The sequence below is a fragment of the Hyperolius riggenbachi genome, chromosome 2 (genome assembly GCF_040937935.1).
Source record: "Hyperolius riggenbachi isolate aHypRig1 chromosome 2, aHypRig1.pri, whole genome shotgun sequence".
NCBI classification, from domain to species: Eukaryota; Metazoa; Chordata; class Amphibia; order Anura; family Hyperoliidae; genus Hyperolius; species Hyperolius riggenbachi.
This window is the reverse complement of record NC_090647.1, coordinates 288647618-288664423: the sequence shown is the minus strand read 5'-3', so window position 1 is coordinate 288664423 and position 16806 is coordinate 288647618. Positions and strand designations below refer to the sequence as shown.

Below are 16806 nucleotides of genomic sequence, written 5' to 3'. Positions count from 1 at the left end.
CTATAACTGACAGCAACTGATATTTTACTGACAGAAACTGATATATTTCAGATCTGACTAAATATTGTCAGAACTGGAAGGGATTATTGTCAGAAGAAAATGGTGAGCTTCTGAGAGGAACTGATGGCAAGGTAACTATGCAATTTTCATTTGAAGTTACCTCATGTGTTTATTTTAAAATGTTTTACTCAGTACAGGTTCTCTTTAAAGTTATTCTAAGCTGTGGCAATGAAATAGAATGTTAAGAAAGACTAATAGATTTATAGCATATTCAGAGCAAGCAGAGGCAGTATAACAAAACATGTTAATCTAAAGGGATGTCGGGATGAATCACAATGCTCTCACTTCCCGGAACAGCTTTTAACAACACTAAGACACTCCACATGCTCTGCTGTTACCGCAAAAGTTTTTGTCAATGGGCTTCGCTAATTTACCCAACTTCTTCTACCGCACATGTGGAAATTTTTATGAATTGGCACACAAAAGTCTAAAATACCAAAATGCAGTATTTTCCCCACCAATTTTTTTTTTTGCACAGACTCTTATGAATCGACCCCAATGCATACTTCTTCAGATTCTGTAACTGTCATTCATATTGCTACTGCAAGCAACATTTCTTCAGCATTTTGACAACCTGTGATTATTATATGTCCTGTTGCTATCTTTTACTTCAATAAAGTTGACATGTTAAGCCAAAAAAAACAAAAAGAATCCCCCATGAGGAGGTGGACTAATCGAAAACCTGACTGACCTGTCAGATTTTCACTATGCACTATAAGTGACAGCAACATAGGATAAGTCATTTTTAGTGCATTTCACACTGGGAGAAATGTATATTTATATTTATGTATTTTAAATTTTACAATTTTTTGTGATAGTTGTCCTTTAAGAAGATGATGTAAGATATTAACATGGAAACCTTGATTTGCTGGTAAAGAACACTGCCAGGCAACAAATGAAACGTTTCATTATTGTATTAAAAAAACATAAAACCATTTAAGAAGTAAAACAGATATTGGCACTGCTTGCGTAATTATGGTTGGCTTGTTGCCCGGTAACAGTAGCATTCTTAGTATTATTTTTACGTTCTCCATTGATAAAAAAAACAGAAAGAAAATTGCTGGTTTTGCAGATAAACACCTGTTAGATAACTGCGCCTGTATAATAGGGATCTCGGAGGCCTCTGGGCTATACTGAGCTGCAGCTATAACAGCTAAATGGCACACAGGGAAGGATGTTTAGCAATTCCTTGCTTTCCATGCTGCAGAAATCCATCGCTGTGACATTATTTACAGCACATCAGTGTTCTTATTACTACTATTTTGCACCATTAGCTAGAAATTGCTGCCTGGTGGCGCTTAGTACTTAAAAAAGCTTGTACAGTATTAGGAGCAATAGGAGTATTCCTGTAGAAAAAAAGTACATTTACGGTAGCTGCTGCAAATCTATCCTGCTTGTTTGTGTGAGTTGACTGTAAAGTTACAGTACACTAGTGAAGGTTTCAGGGAAAATGTAGCTTGTGTATGTTACTTTTGGTAAATTATTTATAATATGATACTTTATTCCTGGATCTGCCAGTATATATTGTGTTGTAGTGTTTTTGCTTATATGTATGACATTTGTACTGTTTCCTGCTTTGTTCCAACAAGATAAAAAAGCACCACATGCAGTTAAAAAATAGTTGAGGATACTCTGTCACAGGTAGCTTTTCCTTAATTTTACGCGTAATTTCTATATAAAACGCATTTAAGGGAGTAATTCATATTTGTAACAGCGCATCTATCACAATATCTAAAAAGGAAAAAAAATCCATCAGTCTGAGTGCTCCCCGTCTTCATTCATGCTGAAACGTCTTCTTAGTGACTCAGCGCAACATGTTCCCAGGTATCTGAGAAGAAATGGCCAGCGGGAATGAAGACTGAGCGCACTCAGACTGTTTGAGGAGCGTGCTGAGTGGAAAGGAGAGCTCACTCCACTGTCTGCAAGGCCAGCGGGGACCACTATACACTTAGGGGGAGACTTGGAGGGGGGCATCAACCCAGCTTGGGGGGCTTAGGCAATTGCCCAGTTTGCTCCTATGGAAGTGCTGGCCCTGTTCCAGGGGTAGTTCCAAAAAAGTTTAAGATTGGATTATAGGCTCTTATTATAGGGGTCTACAAATACTTGCCCACCTCAATATCTTCACATGCATCAGTATCCAAGTATTAATTTCACCAGGTTCGCCAACTTTGACCACTCTGCGACTGCCTAACGCAGGATGGCGGCTGCAGAGTGGCTTCCTCGTTCCTCTAGGACACACTGGTGCGTCCTGTGATGCGCAAGATTAGCAGGGAACGAGAGTTTGCGCGAGCACCGGTTCACTGCAAGAGGAACGGGGAGACAGCCGCAAACAACCTGCCACCCGCGATTGGAGTTTGCCGGTTGTTAGGGGACAAGGAGCGGCAATTATCTTTTGTACAGCGCTGCGTTCTAGTGCAGCGCTGTACAGGGTTCGGAAAGCTCGGTCACTGAGCTGTCCCCAGGAGAGGCACACAAAGTGATCCCTCACAATGGCTGATGCCTTTGAGAGGTGTGATCATGTTGATTGGATCTTGGGGGGGGGGGGGGGGGAGAAAGTATTTAAAAAATAGATTACTTTATTTTAAAAAAAATGTAAATTAATAAATACAATTAAAAAAAAAAAAACAGCAGCAGCAGCAATCAGATGGCAACAAAATCTCCTTGCCACTAGGGGGGGGGGTGGGTTAAGCCTGTGGTCCTCAACTGGTTAAAGAACAATAGCGCATGCCATAGCATAATAACATTTATTAAAAGATGTTAGCATAATAACATTTATTAAAAGATGTTAAACAGGTTAAAAAATACAATAAATAAAAAAAAAAAAAACAGCAGCAATCAGATGGCAACAAAATCTCCTTGCCACTGGGGGGTGGGGGGGGGGTGTTTAAGCCTGTGGTCCTCAACTGGTTAAAGAACAATAGCGCATGCCATAGCATAATACCATTTATTAAAAGATGTTTAACAGGTTAAAAAAAAACCTCACAAACCTGTATGTAGAGCTTAGAGGGAGTGTTTGGAGAATAAGCAAGTAGGGATGCTGACAATAACTATGCACCTGCTAATATATACAGTATACTGTATGTGCATAAATTACATGGTAAGGTGTTTTACAAAAAATAAATAAATCAGACAACATCATTTAAATTTATATATCTCATATGGGCCAAGACATGTAACATGCATAAGATTTAGGGCCCGTTTCCACTTGTGCGGTTTTCGCGCCAAATCCGTAGAGTTTCCGCGCAGGCAAATCGCCCCCTGGAAACTCTGCCATAGAGAACAATTGCACCGCCACCCGAATCTCTAGCACTAGCAATTCGGCTGGCATTTCCATCCAAAAGGGTGTGAATCCCATAGCCGTGCATGGCACTGCTGATGGGATTCGTCTGCATACCCGCAGACCTGGAAGTGCCGCCGCGCGTCTTGCAGACTCATGCGGCTCAAGTGGAAACGAGCCCTCACAGGGACTGCTAATGAAGTGCACAGTATGTAGCCATCATCAGGACTGGTCGACTGAAGCGCTTTACCGTATAAAACATGCATTTGACTTAAGGTGGCTACACACCATACAATAAAAAGATTTGATTTTACAGCAGATTGATTGTACATAAAATTGTTTTTTTTATTCGAGTGGGAAATCTACTAGAATTTCCTATTTTTATCACTGTAAGTCGATCAGGAGTGGCTAATTTTTTTTTGTTTTATTCGAACAATAAATTTGATCTAAATTTTCTATTTTTGTAGATTGGGAGAAACTGATTTTTGTAATCAGTTTTTACGAAAATTGATTGGTTTAGGATAGATTCCGAAGACATAACAACAAAAGTTGTTTAGGCGATACCTTTAATGACTAACTGTACAAGATTCCTTTGCAAGCTTTCAAAACTTTAAGTTTCTTCTACAGACATGTTTCAGAGCTCGATCAGATCCAGCTCTGAAACATGCCAGAAAAAGAAACTAAAAGGAATTATCAGGCAAAAAGTAATAAAACAAGCGCTACTTACCCAGGGCTTCCTCCAGCCCCAAGCTCCCAGCATGTCCCTCGCCGCAGCTCTCCCCACAGCTGTTCACCGAAGCTCCGTACTGGCCCCCGGCGATGACGTCAGGCCGACCTCCAGGCACTGTCAATCACCGCCACGTGGACCGGAGCAGAAAGCTGCGGTGAGGGATATGCTGGGAACTTGGGGCTGGAGGAAGCCCTGGGTAGGTAGCGCTTGTTTTATTACTTTTTGCCTGATAACTCCTTTAAAGTTTTGAAAGCTTGCAAAATAATCTTGTACAGTTAGTCATTAAAGGCATCACCTAAACAACTTTTGTTGTTATGTCTTCGGATTCTCTCCATTACTAATACCGGACCACACGCAAGTAGGATAGATTGTCAATTTGATTTATAGAATCAAGCAACTTTTTCCAAGTTTTCAATCTTTTTTTTTTCATAATTGGGGAAAAATAGAACACGTGTGAAACATTGGTCAGATTTTTCATGATGGACTAATCAGCTGGACCAGCAAGAAGCAGCCAATTGTAACACTGTCTTCAACTGTAGCCAGATATGTAGCAGCAGCACAAGCAAGTCAAGAACTAATTTGGTTAAGACAACTATTGGAAGACCTAGGCTGGATCAAAGACAGATAGATGCTACAACAATTTTTGAGGATAACCAAGGATGCATTGCATTTGCACAAACAGAACAAGTCAATCCGAGAACCAAGCATATACTGTAGATGTGAAGTACCATTTCTTGAGAGACTTACAAGAACAAGGGCATGTTGAATTGCATAATTGCCCAACTGCAGAAATTATAGCTGATGTTCTTTCTCTACCCTCAAAAAGACATTTAGAACTGATAAAAGAAAATTGGGCTGTCAGATTAAGGCTAATCTATTGAGAAGGGGTGTTGGCAGTGTCAACAGAATTATCAATACTGCAGTATAGTAAAGCAACCACAAGATGTCACTATCTCTAGAATGATGTGAAGATCTCTATGGTATTGTGACTTTCTGTATTCATTCTGTGTGCCTGTGTTCTAAGTAAGCTGCATTTCCTGATGGTTGTGTATGATTTAATCTCTGCACATTTCTTAAAGAGAAACCGGAACCAAGAATTGAACTTCATCCCAATCAGTAGCTGATACCTCCTTTCCCATGAGAAATCTTTTCCTTTTCTCAAACGGATTATCAGGGGGGTCCATATGGGTAATATTGTGGTGAAACCCCTCCCACAGAGTGATGTCAGGACCATGGTCCTGACAGTTTCCTGTCTATGAACCTCAGTACATTGTGGGAAATAGCTGTTTACAGCTGCTTCCAACTGCAAAAAAAGCAAGCGGCATCTCCTTCCACTGACATCACCTGCCAGCAGTAAAAATATCACCATGTGATAAATATCAGAATGTAAATCAGGGAGAGGAAAGATTTTACAACAGGCAAACACTGGCTACATCATTTATACATAATTATTGTAAAAATGAAGCAAGTTTTATTATATTATTTTCACTGGAGCTCCCCTTTTAGTAAAGTTTTCTAACTTGTTATACTGTATGCCTATCTGCGTGTACCTACCACTCTGCTCCATGACTGTATTTGTACTGTGACAGTGCTGCGGTCTTTGGGTATTTGCAGAGCACCAAATGCAGCAGAACAGAACATCCTCATTTATACAAGCCCTGAAGGCAATACAGTTTAAAATGCAAAAATAAACATTTCTGTGGTTATGTTGTTTATATCTTTTGCATGATCTATTTTCCCTTTTTTGTGATGAAGCTCATTTATGGAATTTGTGAGAGTATATTTTGCTCTAGAATATCACATGTTCCGTAAAAGATGAGATTTGGCACAAAATGTGTCTTTTTCTGAAATATTTTATTGATGGTTGTCTCTCTTTCCGATTTCAGAGAGTTTGGAGGGGAGAATTTAGCCAGATATAAATCAGATTTTTACTGGAGTACAAGCTAATTAAATTACATCTTTCCCTCTGAATGTGATGTCATGCTTTAAGAACTTTTGATAACGGTATGATGTCCATGCAGTCCTGTCACTGAGTCATACTGGGCAGGCTCATGCAGAGGGGCTGGTATGACAGCAGCTCTGTGGGAGTTGCCAGTGAAGCCCATGCTGCTTGAACTGCACATAATAAGGAGTGTCCCACACAGAACTCCAGCAAGTGCACACACTGCTGGCTCACGACACTGCATACCTTGGAGAACTTGTCACAGCCAGGCAACTCACAGGTAAGAGGCATGTGAATGCCCCACAACATTCTAATTACGGGATTTCTGTAGTATTTGATATAGAAGGGTGATTGGTATTGTCACATCTAATACTGACACTAAAATAATCACACTCTCTGTCAGCATACCCATTGTTATTATAATGCCATATGAGGGTGGGGGGTGATTTCCTCCCAGAAGTATTACACAGCTCACTGAGCTTCTGTAGCTGCGTGCTGCATGACAGTTGTAGGACATCATGATTAGAAAAGACAGGGATTATCCTGTATGTAAGTGAAAACTACCACACCTGTTAAGTCTCTAGTGCTTTTTATTTACTTGGGCCACACTCTTTAATAAACCACACATGCTGCAATCTGATTGTAAATGCCTCTCTCTTCCTCTATGCACGGTGGCGCAGTGGTTTCTGGGTTCCCGGCCAGGGCACTATCTGCATGGAGTTTGTATGTTCTCCCTGTGTTTGTGTGGGTTTCCTCTGGGTACTCCAGTTTCCTCCCACATCTCAAAAACATACAGATAAGTTCATTGGCTTCCCCCTAAATTGGCCCTAGACTATGATACATACCTTACCCATACATAGACATATGACTATGATTGGGATTAGATTGTGAGCCCCTCTGAGGGACAGTTAAGTGACAAGACAATACACTCTGTACAGTGCTGTGGAAAATGTCAGCGCTATAGAAATACTAAATAATAATAATATGTATGACACTGCGTTAGCCAATTCCCCTATAGATCAGTCTATAACCCATGCTTCCATGTATAGCAAGGAGTTTTGAATTAGGATGATACCATTTATTGGCTAACATCCTGATCCAAAACTCCTTGCTTTTACTGATTGCTAACATGGTACAACACTCTACTGCTTCCATGTATAGGAAAGTGAATACAACTATGAGTGATCATTTCACTATCTTTATATAGGAAACAGTTTTGTATCAAAGCCACCAGATAGAGACCAGCTGAAAATTCCACTACCCAGGATGTATTATTCTTATGCTATTGGTTTAATGGAAAGATTGTTTAGAGATTTGCAATCATCTTTATTAGATTAAGGAATATTTAGTTCAAAACATGCTTTTCTGTAAGTTATTTTTTGTATTCTGTTTTGGTACCTTTTCATGCTATGTTTTATGATAGATCTAGTGCTATACTGTTATCATACTATGCTAGTTATGATGCTTTGCTGGGCTATGTTATGATGCTATATTATAACTGTTACGTTATGTCTTTAGAGTAATAATGAGACTATTTTTACCAGATGCACCTGCCTTTTTTCTTTTGTTTCCAAGAAGCACAGTTTAAGCGAACCTGAACCCAGAACTTCCTCTCTGCTCTAATGATATGCAACAGCATAATAACCTTTATGGCTCATACACACGGGTTACAACTGTCGCCGCAACCACGTGGCACGCGCGTGTTGTGGCATCAGGTCCCCCATGTGCATGACGCGTGCACCACGAACCGTCGCTAGTCAGAGCTGTCGCCAGGCGATTGGCATGGCCAATCGCCTGCAACAGCTGTCGCCGCAACTTCGCCGCAACTGTCGCTAGTCCGCCACAGAGGGGCAGAGTTGCGGTGGAAGCTGTCCCGGCGGGGGGGAGAAACCTTCAGCGACAGCTTCCGCCGCATCTCTGTCCCTCTGTGCGCCGTGTGTACGCCTGCTGCACAGAGGGACCTGGCGCCGAGCTGTCGCCGAGCTGTCGCGCACACGTCCCCGGTGTGCTAGCGACAAGCTACAGTGGTACCTCGTGTGTACCAGCCTTTAGGCTGGGTGCACACATAGCAGAAACGGTAGCGCTGCGTAAAACGCTGCCTTTTATGCAACAAAGTTAGTCAATGGGACGCAGAAAAAGATGCGGAGACCTGCAATTTATAGTATGTGGTTCACAAACGCTGGTTTTGTTGCATATTATGCAGGATAGCTGCCAAAGCGCACATAATGAAAGTCTATGGTGATGCATATGCATAGCGTTTTACAAGCGTTTTTTATGCATTTTGTTGGTTTTTAAATGTTGATGATGTATTTCCGCTTCCTCTTTACTTCCTGGTTATTTTGCATTAAACGCCGGAAAAAACGCATTCAAAACGCATGCAATAGGCATACAAAACTCGAATGCGTTTTCAATTAGCGGACCGCAAACGCACCACAAATGCAGACGCATTGAAATCGCACCTGAGATTCGCAGATGCAAAACTTACAAAAAACGCATAACAAAATCGCAATCCCACCTGCATAATACGCTACTTTTTCACGCTATGTCATATGTGAACCCAGCCTGACAAAAAAACATTTCTGTGTTACAGCTGATACAAATCCTACAATAAATCTGCTGTGTTTACTTCCTGCTTTCATGGAAGCAGACATATTGTTAACATCCTGTGCTTTTAAATGAGCATATCTGCAATGGCAGTCAGCTGACACAGGGGAGAGATCAAATTACAATTTGTGATTAGACACAGATCAGGGGGAATTAGGTCAGAAACCCACTAGGGACGATTTTTAATTGCTAGTGATTTGAAAAAGCTCTTGCTAATGTAATGCTATGGGGGATTTTTATAAAATCACATCGCTTAAAGAGAGTCTGAAGCGAGAATAAATCTCGCTTCAGACCTCATAGATAGCAGGGGCATGTGTGCCCCTGCTAAACCGCCGCTATCCCGCGGCTTAACGGGGGTCCCTTCACCCCCAAACCCACCCCGTACAGAGCGGAATCTCTTCCGCATTGAGGCAGGGCTAACCGCCGCAGCCCTGCCTCCCGCGCGTCTATCAGACGTGTACCTCCGCCTCTCCCCGCTCCTCTCAGTCTTCCTTCACTGAGAGGGGCGGGGGAGAGGCGGCGATGCGCGTCTGATAGACACGACTGGAGGCAGGGCTGCAGCCGTTAGCCCTGCCTCATTTCACGACCAACTTTGTGACCAAGTCTTGCGGGGGTGGGTTTGGGGGTGAAGGGACCCCCGTTTAGCGGCGCGATAGCGGCGGTTTAGCAGGAGCACACGTGCCCCTGCTAACTATGAGCTCTGAAGCGAGAATTATTCTCGCTTCAGAGTCTCTTTAAGTGGGATCACACTCATAGCATTACATTAGCAAGAGTTTTCAAATCGCAAAGCACTCAGAAAATCGCTCCTAGTGGGTTTTTGGCCTTACACAATCTAAACTCCCTAAATACACACAGGGTGCATTTCTTTCTTTTTTCCTTCTGACCTGTGCAAGAGTTCATGTCCATTTTAATTTAGAAGTACAGGACCTGGGTAACCAGCCTATTTATACTCTTGTCCTAAAGACATGTTTTATCTCTCATTCTGACACACTGTCAATCATTGTGCGTTTTTTACAGCTATCTTTTAAATTCAGTCATAAGCTGTGGTATTCCTGCTGGTTAGAATTAGCCTTTGTGTCACTATCTGCTTCCTTTGGGCACATTGGAATGCATGAGGTTTTAAATAGCGGATTATTGTCATGATATGCAGAGCAGGTCTAGATGACCCTGAACTACCTGGCATGCTGTGTACAGGCTTGTAATTCTGTATCAATTTGGGTTTTCAATGCTAATCGCATCCTTCAGCTAAAGATAAGCAGAGAAAAAATTCAAAACAATGTTACTAATCTTCCAGCATTCCTTCAGCTGAAGAGCAGACTATTACAGAAAGTTTGTATTGTGTTTTTCATGTTGCTTTATGCTGCAGTTCTGTACCTAGATAGTTCTTTTATGCCTTTTATTTTCTTAGGCAATAGAAAATGAAACTTTTTACCAAGTCATTGTACTTAGATATTTTTAGGTTGTTTGTTTATCCAGTAATAGCTTCCTGCTCTGTTAATAGTTTGATAGTGCAGACAATAAGTGTGATTTTTCCATCCAAATCATTTTAGCACTGCAAGTTATAGTCCTAAGAGGATAAGCACTGCAAAGTTCTCTGAGGGCCCTTTTCCACCTGCAGTCGCTAGCGTTCACTCTGAACGCTAGCAATTGCTAAATCGCAAAACCGGCGATTCCCCGACGTTTTGCGGCCGCGATTTTGCTATGCTATGCACTGCATAGCAAAATCGCGGCAAATATCGCTCCGCCGCGCGTTCACGTTCGGGTAAAAAACGAATCGCGGTAGTGGAAATGACCTCTCCGCGATTCCTATGTTAAAAAGCAAACCGTAGCGATTGTAAAATCGCTAGCGGTTTGCGACTTTGCGATTCAGCCAGCGCAAACGCGCTGGTGGAAAAGGGCCCTGACTGTTATGTTTCAGAATAAACTTACATCCGAAAGGTGCAATTCCCAGCGTACTGGAAGGTGAGCATTGCATGTAACTAGAATTCCAGGATGTGTTAAATAAAAATATGTTTATAGTTATATCAGATATTGTAATTAACCCCTTCCCGACAGGCTAACGCCGATAAGCGTCCAGAATGTTGCAGCCACAGGACCGCCTAATGCCAATCAGCCTCAAGAGCGGTGGGCGGAGATTAGCGGGGATCGCGCATCCCTGCTTGAGCGCTTGCCGCTAGCAGACAGCCGTTTCTTTTCTTAGTACAGTGCTGTGATCTAATACAGCACAGTACTGGGGACAGCCCTGTCACTCAGCTGTCCCCTGGAGAGGAAAGAGAAAGGATCGCTCTCATAGGCTAATACCTATGAGAGACGATCCTGCTGATTGGATCTTGGGGGTACGGAGAAAAAAAATAGTCAATTTTATTAAAAAACAACAACAACAACAAATACATTAATAAAAAATAAAATAAAATAATACTGCCCGCAGCAGCGATCAGAGCCTACCAACAGAGCTTTCTGAGAAAGAAAAGGGGGGGCGGAGCCTGTTTGACAAAACTGACAGGTTTTGGACTAGTCCATCTCCTTCTCGTGGTTTTCTTTGATTTCAAAAGCATTTCTTGAACAGCAGTTGCTAAGTCTAACAGCCAAAATAGTGTGCAAGTGAGTATGGAGGTTGGCTGGTATCTGTCTGTTTCAGCAGTTAAACTGCCATTCAAGAAGTGCTACTGAAAACAATGAAAACCCTGAGAATCCCCCATGAGGAGATGGACTAGTCCCAAACCTGTCCGTTCTGTCGTTTTTTTACCTGCTTGCTTTTTTTGGTGGGATGGTACTTTAATCTCTCAATACCATTTTCTGTTTGCTTATAATCTATTTCGGGAACACATATTCTCATAATCTTGTAAATCCTGTACATCACAAAGAGCATTTACATGGACTCTCAGACTGTATTTAGTTTTTTCACAGACAGAGCTCAGCCATTCTGTTCCCTTTAAAATAACTTTATCATTTATCTCTATTTATAATATGTGCCAAACAGTATTGTATCTCATGTACTGCAACTGTTCGGGACTATGGAAGGACTAAAACAAGGGCCAGCGCTACCAAAGGGGCAACCCTATGGGCAAAGTGGCAATTGCCCCAGGGCCCCAGCATACATAGGGGCTCCCAATTGTCTGCCACCACCCCACTAAATGATCTCCCTCACCCTCATTACGGAGACAGTGGTGACAGGCACACATTCGCTTCCTCTGAGTTTAAGGCATTGCAGGTCTGTGCAGATCTTCTCTTTAGTGTTGCAGCTCTGCACTTCCTCCTTCTTTTTGGGCTCTAGTGCCTGTGGTGAGGGGCAGGAAATGCAGAGCAGCAACACTACAGAAAAAACTGATGGGACTTCCAGCACCTGGAACTCAGAGGAGGAGAGTGTCTGCCTGTCACCCCTGCCTGTTTATTCTATGCAAACTATGGGTTGTTACGTTGTCATGTGTTAACTGTTGCATAGACAGTAAAATTTCCAGGGGATCTAGTGGGAGGCCCTTTGGGTAGTGGTCCCATATTTTAGTTTTGTCATATAGACAGAAATCTATATGTTCTACATAACAATATTTTGAAAAAACATGAGCACAAAAGTAAGTGCCCCCCATTTTTTTTAGATGCTCACGTTCATCACCAAAAGTCCTACAGGCACTTGTATGGTCAAGTTCCGTGAAACGTGTTGTCTACCGTGCATGAATAAACTTTATTTTTGTTCAATAATGATAATGGTTTGTACTTCTTGAAAGTTGAGAAATGATGCTTATCATATATACAACATCTAGCAGCATCATATCATCAAGGGCTTCTCCACCAGTGTTTTTTAGTATAGTCCATACTCCACAGGGGATTTTTATAGTCACAAGGACCTCTAGTCCTTGCTAAAGCTCAAGAGGAGAATTCTACAGGCACTGGTACACCTATCACATCTTCAGCTGATGCTTAGTATTGGTACATTAAAAAATTATGAACTGAAATACCATTTTTATAGTATGAAGCTGAAAGCCACTACCTTCATCTGATTGTATGGCCCTGAAGAAGAGTCTGTCACAGCACTGTGGCAAAAACTATTGATATAGGCTGCTGGTAGCTCCTATCAAGGCATGCAGGGAGAGGGGCTGAGCCTGTTGGAAGTGGACAGAGCCAACTGTATCGCATTGCAGTCACATGACTGCATCATCACTTTTCACGAATAGGGTCAGTAGCCTGTATATAATATGGAACTTTGTGCTGTATCCCAGCAGCTAAAATGGCCTAGGTCTAATTACAACACTTGCTTGCTTGAAAAAACAAGTTTTTAGAAATCATTTTTCAATAGCTGTAGCAAGAAGCACTCATACATTCTATTTCAACTTATTGCTCAAATGCACGAGTATATACTTTCCTAATTTTACAGCACATTATCTAGTTATCTATACCAGGGGAATATAAAAGTGACACAGTTCAGAAACATCTCCACAATAGCAGAGAAGATAACAACACAAAGTAATACAATCAAACGTGGAGCATAAACTTAGAACAGCAAACATTGAGCACTCAACAGAGAATAAAGGGAACAAAAATCAATGGGTTTATGCAGTAGTAAAGTAGAGAGTACAAATATAAAATCAAGAGAACAGGACCAAGGTGGAAAAAAAGGGGTAATTTTAGCAAGTTGCATTGGGGTTAACACAGTAATACACAAGGGGGTTATCTGCGTCCATCCAAAATAGCTTTAGTAAGGATGTAACACATGCAGGCAGATCACCACTGGAGAACAATCAAGGTTCAACTGTCAAGCCTAGTATTTCCTAGCCCATTTTATCATGCAAGAATTTGACCACCTGGTGCCAAAACTCAGCTACTGGGGGACATTCCCATACAAGAAGAAAAAAGGTAGAGACTGATGCTTGACATTTCAGACAGACGTCTGGGATTGTTCTGTTAATTTTATGGCTTGGGTTAGGTATGTTTGATGAAGAACATATAACTGTTCAAGCCTTTCCTGCATATTTAGGGACGTTCTTTTAGCACTAGCTAGCGCTTCATCCCAATAATCGTCATCTAGGTTGTTAATAAAAGGCACCCATCTGGATTTGGACTTTTGTGTAAGGTCTAGAGCCACACGTTGCACCAATTCCACCCACATTCTCTAACCTTAATAAATCATGCTGCCTGATCAACATTATGGCTGTTTTCCACTACCGTGCGTTTTGCGATCTGACTCTGATTGCTAATGGATTGCAAAACGCGGGGTACAGTAAAACTACTCACCTTTAAGGTCCCTCTCATCCTGCTGCCTGGCTCCTCATAACAGAGGGTCTTAAGTAGTGCCAGTAGAAAATTTGCCTTGTGCCATTAGGCTGCACTATGATGTGGCTGAAGCATACATCACTTTTCCTTACCTGACATTATCCTTATATTCAGTGTGTAAATGAGCACTGTTTATTCAGTTCCAACAGAGGGGAGATTGTTATCTTATGAACTTTTCAGCACTGCCCTGTTATCAGCAGTGTTTGTTCAGCCAGTTACAAGTGTTATGGGGTTCTGTTTGCCTTTCAGGAGAGCTGCCACTGCATTTAGTTGCAATTAGACTGCTTAATTTGCATATATAAAGCACTGGTTTTGTCAACCCTAGCAATGAAAAAAAAAATACAGTATATACAAATTACACTTTCAAGTTCTTACTAGGATTGGTACTATATGTACGCATGTAGGTTTAGGTACACATTAACAATGATGTGTACCTCAGGTGACCAATAGGGAGGCTCGAGAGCCAGCAACTATATATATATACAGTAGCTTGCAAAAGTATTCGGCCCCTTTGAAGTTTTCCACATTTTGTCATATTACTGCCACAAACATGAATCAATTTTATTGGAATCCCACGTGAAAGACCAATACAAAGTGGTGTACACGTGAGAAGTGGAACGAAAATCATACATGATTGCAAACATTAAAAAAAAACTGCAAAGTGGTGTGTGCGTAATTATTTAGCCCCCTTTGGTCTGAGTGCAGTCAGTTGCCCATAGACATTGCCTGATGAGTGCTAATGACTAAATAGAGTGCACCTGTGTGTAATCTAATGTCAGTACAAATACAGCTGCTCTGTGACGGTCTCAGAGATTGTCTTAGAGAATATTGGGAGCAACAACACCATGAAGTCCAAAGAACACACCAGACAGGTCAGGGATAAAGTTATTGAGAAATTTAAAGCAGGCTTAGGCTACAAAAAGATTTCCAAAGCCTTGAACATCCCACGGAGCACTGTTCAAGCGATCATTCAGAAATGGAAGGAATATGGCACCTACCAAGACAAGGCTGTCCACCTAAACTTACAGGCCGAACATGGAGAGCGCTGATCAGAAATGTAGTCAAGAGGTCCATGGTGACTCTGGACGAGCTGCAGAGATCTACAGCTCAGGTGGGGGAATCTGTCCATAGGACAACTATTAATCGTGCACTGCACAAAGTTGGCCTTTATGGAAGAGTGGCAAGAAGAAAGCCATTGTTAACAGAAAAGCATAAGAAGTCCTGTTTGCCACAAGCCATGTGGGGACACAGCAACCATGTGGAAGAAGGTGCTCTGGTCAGATGAGACCAAAATTGAACTTTTTGGCCTAAATGCAAAACGCTATGTGTGGCGGAAAACTAACACTGCACATAAGTCTGAACACACCATCCCCACTGTCAAATATGGTGGTGGCAGTATCATGCTCTAGGGTTGCTTCTCTTAAGCAGGGACAGGGAAGCTGGTCAGAGTTGATGGGAAGATGGATGGAGCCAAATACAGGGCCATCTTGGAAGAAAATCTCTTGGAATCTGCAAAAGACTTGAGACTGGGGCGGAGGTTCACTTTCCAGCAGGACAACGACCCTGAAAATAAAGCCAGGGCAACAATGGAATGGTTTAAAGTGAATGGGAACCCATATTTAAATAAAAAAGTCAGATACTCACCTAAGGAGAGGGAGGCTCTGGGTCCCATAGAGCATCCCCTCGCCTCTCCCGGTCCCTGCTGTTGTGCTGGCTCCCCCATAGCGGTATTCGACTGTTTCGGTCAAATACCGCTGTTTCCCAGCCAAAGGGAGGCTTCGGAAATGCTTCGGTAGCCTGAGTGCTCCCAAAGACGGGCCGCTCTACACAGCGCACGCGCGAGCGCCCAATATGACGCACTCTCGCTTGCACAGTATGGAGCAGGGGAGCCAGTGCAGCACCGGAGGCATCGAGAGAGGAGAGGGAAGGCTCATTAGGACCGAGCCTTCCCTCTCATTAGGTGAGTATCTGACTTTTTTTTATTTAAATATGGGATCCCATTAGCTTTATATTATACATATCTATGTGTTAGAATAGCCCAGTCAAAGTTCAGATCTAAATCCAATCGAGAATCTGTGGCAAGATTTGATACGCAACACATGTCTGGTGTGGCTGGGACTGATAGTCCACACAGGTTCAGAAGGATGCGCGCGCGCGCTGAGAGGCAGAACTTTTATGACAACCAGAAGGGAGTCAGCTGACCAAGCCGGTCAGCTGATGATTCAACCAGTTCCCATTGGTCCAGCACTTAGGGGAGGCGCTGGAGAGCGCTGTGCTATATATACCGAGTGCTGGTCATTTGCTGGTTGTCTGCCGTTGCGATCACTACGTGGAAGCACTCAGACCATATTGTTAGAATCTGTGTTGTCATTCTGTTATACTTCAGACTAGTTCCAGGGTGTTGATGATCAAGGACCTCACACACAAGATTAGGGACTTGTGTTACCATTCTGTTATACTTCAGACTAGTTCCAGGGTGTTGATGATCAAGGACCTCACACCCAAGATTAGGGACTTGTGTTTCCATTCTGTTATACTTCAGACTAGTTCCAGGGTGTTGATGATCAAGGACCTCACACCCAATATTAGGGACTTGTGTTACCATTCTGTTATACTTCAGACTAGTTCCAGGATGTTGATGATCACGGAGCTCACACCCAAGACTAGGCACTGTTTATTATCTGTTATGACTTACTGCTTTCCTGACCACTCTTCTGTTCACTGATTCGGTACTTCGCTATATCTGATACTCTGTTGCCAAACCCTGCGTGCCTTAGGATTACCGAATCAGCCTCCTGTCTTTGTACCTTGTATGTCCGTGTGTTGCCGACCGGTCTTGCCCGACCGTGAGAACTATCTCCTCAGTTTAGAGATAGTTCACAGATCAGTCAGTGACATCCTCCTATTGATGTCACTCACGCTCTGGTC

General features: G+C 42.4%; 1 protein-coding gene and 1 long non-coding RNA gene across 2 annotated transcripts in view; one reads left to right on the top strand and one right to left on the bottom strand.

Annotated features, from left to right (window-relative positions):
- LOC137546440 (uncharacterized) overlaps nucleotides 1-16806 on the bottom strand; it is a 36950-nt gene that overhangs the window by 16677 nt on the left and 3467 nt on the right. The window lies entirely within an intron of this gene.
- TINAGL1 (tubulointerstitial nephritis antigen like 1) overlaps nucleotides 6182-16806 on the top strand; it is a 92209-nt gene continuing 81584 nt past the window's right edge. Inside the window, exon 1 of the mRNA XM_068268914.1 lies at nucleotides 6182-6289. The gene's annotated coding sequence lies outside the window, so the exon portion shown is untranslated. The remainder of the gene's footprint in view (nucleotides 6290-16806) is intronic.